The sequence below is a fragment of the Carassius auratus genome, unplaced genomic scaffold, assembly GCF_003368295.1.
Source record: "Carassius auratus strain Wakin unplaced genomic scaffold, ASM336829v1 scaf_tig00217684, whole genome shotgun sequence".
NCBI classification, from domain to species: Eukaryota; Metazoa; Chordata; class Actinopteri; order Cypriniformes; family Cyprinidae; genus Carassius; species Carassius auratus.
The window spans coordinates 61,208-65,885 of record NW_020529185.1 but is presented as its reverse complement, the minus strand read 5'-3'; the positions used below and the strand labels follow the sequence as shown (position 1 = coordinate 65,885).

The 4,678-nt window shown below is 37.9% G+C and overlaps 1 long non-coding RNA gene across 1 annotated transcript; it reads right to left on the bottom strand.

Moving 5' to 3' along the window:
* Positions 1 to 955: 955 nt before the first annotated feature.
* LOC113102087 (uncharacterized) lies at positions 956 to 1,681 on the bottom strand. Its single transcript, XR_003290621.1, has 3 exons — positions 1,449 to 1,681; positions 1,163 to 1,216; positions 956 to 975 (listed from the first exon to the last, which is right to left on the bottom strand). It is a non-coding gene; the product is annotated as an uncharacterized LOC113102087 (long non-coding RNA).
* Between the last annotated feature and the right edge of the window lie 2,997 nt (positions 1,682 to 4,678).

Below are 4,678 nucleotides of genomic sequence, written 5' to 3'. Positions count from 1 at the left end.
GTCCAGATAATAGGGTTTGGGCGTCGTGACGTCATTACTTGGCTTGGCCCTCCTTTAACTGCTACTCGGACTACTGCGCAGTGTTTAGACATACTCCCTCTCATCCGTGTGTCTTAATTTGATTAACTGAAAATCTATTTCAACCATGGTAAACCGCTGCTGTATTGTGGGGTGTAATAGCGCAATACATAATCGCCATGGGGAAAATAAAATGAGAATGGATTAACTTTGCACTGTTTTCCTGCTTGGAGGCGCGACGGAGACCAAAACATCTGAATATTCATTTATATAGCTTAAGTCAACATTGAACATTGAAAATAAGGGAAATTTCCCGGGTTGCTCATCCAAAATACGGGCAGATTTCAACATTCATCTTTTTGTTGCTATCTCTCTGCTGACATAAAAAAATTTGAACTACAAAACTGCTGCATTAACTACAGATTGGCGTGAAATCGTGCGCTCACAACAACCACGCTATCTTAAAAAGCCCAACATCACGCTAAGGTTGCTCTCAAGTAAGCAAGACGATGCTTTGAAAACATCTGTTTCGCTGGAAGGACAAGGAGTAGCAACAGGACAACAACACAGAGACTTGACAGGTCTGATGGAGGGGCTAACGGGATATTTTACAAGAAAATACTAAAACGGGAAGACAGCGGAAAAGAGCTCAAATACATGAAAACTCCGGAAAAAAAACGGGAGGATTGACAGCATTGGACTACAAAATACATCACTGCTGGAGAGGATTCTTATTCATTAGAGCCAAGTTTTCCATAGACTGAGTCCTGGATATTTCCTTTTCTTCATCATCATCTTTATTTTCAAGACGAGGTTTTTTTTTTTTGTTGTTGTAAAAATCCAACCTTGTAATGTTTTTAGAAACATTTAATAACTTCAAGTAGTAATGCATACCTGAGCTCGCAGATTTTTTTCGACGACAACTTGTTTCCCATCGAATTGGTGAAGAATCACGGCCTGGGGAACAGCAAACACCAGTGAATCAGCTTTACATGGACAAATTAAGTTTTTCAAATTAAGATTGGCTTCAGAATTATGATTTTCAAAATTCCCAGTCCAACCTGTAATTTTTTTTAAATGAAGGGACGGTTAGTTTAAGACTGTAATAAAACTATAAAAACTTCAAATAATATGTAATACATACGCAAGTAAAAAGGAGTGAATTCACCGAGTGATCCCTGTGACGAGCCTGCATCTGCTGAAGAAACACAACATGAGGAACAGCAAACACTGCTCAGACTTTACAGAGAGAGAAAGTTTCCTCAGTAAGACTGGCTTCAGAATGATGATTCTTCTTCTCAAATGCTTTAGTCTCAGACTGAATACATTCAAATGCAGATTTTCTTCATGTTAATACACCATGTGATAAGATATTGATGTTTTTGAAATGAATTACAGAAACACAACACTGAATGAAGGGCTCGACTTACAAGATTTGTCACCATCTTCATCTTCAGGAACGAGTTTTCTTTCTGTCTCTTCAGTGCTGCTCTTGAACTCTTCTTCTGCTGTTGACACAGATTCTTTTATTTCTGTGTCAGGTTTTAAATCTGTAGAATTGACCTGAAAACTCATTTTGAATGACTTCGATACTTTCCCAATTGAATATAGAATGAAAAGTGAACGGATCTGATTCACGAGTGTAACGCTGAGGTTAGTTTCACTTTTGTGTCACAAGCTTGAACATGCTCTACATTTAGTTAAACTTTAATCTGTGCTCTAAAACTAACATATTGCATGTCTTTGTGTCATGCAAGGTCATCGTTAAATCTAGAGAAATGTTGAGACATGTATAATCCCATCACGGAACATACGGGTTAGTTGCACTGTGTTATTATGTTTATTAGGTTTTTGTTTGATCTGTTTTATTATTGCTGTTAGCAATTGTTTTTTACTGCTACTCAACTTTTCAACTGTTACTATAAAATGATGAACTGAAATTAAATATTTTATTGCTGTTTGTCATTAATGTACAATGTTTTAAAAATACATATCATCAAATAAAATACTGAATTTAAATAAAAACTGTTGAATTCTAATTTTTTATGTTTTACATTTGCAATGACTTGGTTCAGCAGCTTTACAGCATTACGGATGGGTGTCTCAACTGTACCCATCACACTAAAAGCTGTTTATTAGTTAATTGTGGGAGATATGACCACTTGTGGATGTTAATATTTATTAATATATTGACAAATAAAGGAACTGTCATATGAAAAATCACTTATTTTCTATCCCTGGTTTTGGTGTGGTAAAAGAAAAAGAAAAAAGTTTACCAATTGTACCCAGTCTACTGTGTGTGGTTCCCCCAAAATGAAACTTCTGTCATAGTCTCCCCAGGTTGTTCTAAACCTGCATAAAGATCTTTCTTCTGTTGAACACATCGGCAGGTTTTGGAGTCAGTCACGTCATCTCTCAGGAAAGAGTGAAATGTGAAGCCACGGTCTAGAGTTCACAGTTCCCCCGAGGAACAGCAGCCCGGCTCAGATTTCAGCCACGCACCGGCAGAGATGGCGTAATCTCAGTAAAAAGCGATTATACAGAGAATAATTGAATTCACTTAAATTAAAATGCTACTTTGAGATGTAATTTTTTTTCTTCTGAAATTCTTGTTAAATGATTTTAATGTAACCTATGTAATATTGCCAACAATGCTGTATTAACCCAAATAAATTCAGTTTGTCTTGTATTTATTATGTGATTTTGCTTAATTCAATTCATGTTTATTTGTATAGCACCTTTTACAAATCGTTACAAAGCAACTTTACAGAGAATTACGTTTCTACAATATTTAGTAGTAGCTCATAAGTGGTGACTGTCAGTTTGTGCACGAATCAGTTCGAGAGTTCGGTGCGGGTTCGCGAATCATTTGAATCCACAGTTCGAGAGTTCAAAGCGGGATCGCGAATCATTTGAGTCAGTTCGGGAGTTCGTAGCGGGATCGCGAATCATTTGAATCAGTTCGGGAGTTCGTAGCGGGATCGCGAATCATTTGAGTCAGTTCGGGAGTTCAAAGCGGGATCGCGAATCATTTGAGTCAGTTCGGGAGTTCAAAGCGGGATCGCGAATCATTTGAGTCAGTTCGGGAGTTCAAAGCGGGATCGCGAATCATTTGAGTCAGTTCGGGAGTTCAAAGCGGGATCGCGAATCATTTGAGTCAGTTCGGGAGTTCAAAGAGGGATAACGAATCATTTGAGTCAGTTTGGGAGTTCAAAGCGGGATCGCGAATCATTTGAGTCTGTTCAGGAGTTCAAAGCGGGATCGCGAATCATTTGAGTCATTTGAAACTAACGCTGAGGTTAGTTTCACTTTTGTGTCACAAGCTTGAACATGCTCTACCCCGAAGTCACCGCCCAGCTCTGAGGAAAAAAGGTGAGCTTTGGAAAAAAACTATCATTGTCGTATAATTTACAACTGTTGCAGTTACTTGCACCCTGTCACTGTCAATTAACCCTGCTAATCAGCTTATCTCAGATAATATCCACATCTCATGTAATGTAACTTCTGACTGTATAGGAGAGAAATCTGCCAGCTGCGGGTTTGTGTGTGTGTGTGTGTGTATTTGTACACATGATACTCGTTTTCAGTGTTTGGGAATTATTTTATTCAGATCCTGGGTCAGATGTATAAGGGACACCAAATCTCCAGTCCAAAGATATCAGCGAAAGTTTTTCACTTCACCACATCCATTCCACATTGAATAGCTTGTCATCCTTACATGGCTGTTAAAGGTAACTTACATTTTCATAAACCTTAATCTGTGCTCTAAAACTAACATATTGCATGTCTTTGTGTCATGCAAGGTCATCGTTAGGCCATTGTCTAGAGTTCACAGTTCCCCCAAGGAACAGCAGCCCTTCACTAGCTCAGATTTCAGCCACGCACCGGCAGAGATGGCGTAATCTCAGTAAAAAGCGATTATACAGAGAACAGTTGAATACACTTAAATTAAAATGCTACTTTGAGATGTAATTTTTTTTTCTGAAATTCTTGTTAAATGATTTTAATGTATGTAATATTCCCAACAATGCTGTATTCACCCAAATAAATTCAGTTTGTCTTGTATTTATTGTGTGATTTTGCTTAATAATTCAATTCATGTTTATTTGTTTAGCACCTTTTACAAATCGTTACAAAGCAACTTGACAGAGAATTACGTTTCTACAATATTTAGTAGTAGCTCATAAGTGGTGACTGTCAGTTTGTGCACGAATCAGTTCGAGAGTTCGGTGCGGGTTCGCGAATCATTTGAGTCAGTTCGGGAGTTCAAAGCGGGATAACGAATCATTTGAGTCAGTTCGGGAGTTCAAAGCGGGATCGCGAATCATTTGAATCAGTTCGGGGTTCACAAATCATAGCTGTATATGGATGGGGATTTTTAACTAATTTAGTAGCGAGTTCTTATTACGTTTTCCACGCGTGTTTGGGTGTGATATGTGAACTCGTATTTTTTGTTTTAATGATGTGCCTTTTAACAGTATCAAGTATATTCAAAAACTAAACAAATCGTGCCTAAAAAGTGCACGCATCTAGGCTAATGTAAAGTTACATGATGAAGTCATACTAGTGCGCGTGGCGCGTGTGCATTTTGAGTGCGTTCTTTCACTGCATTATTCGGTGTATTCAAAAGCATTTATGAATGCATGTGAATTATCACAAA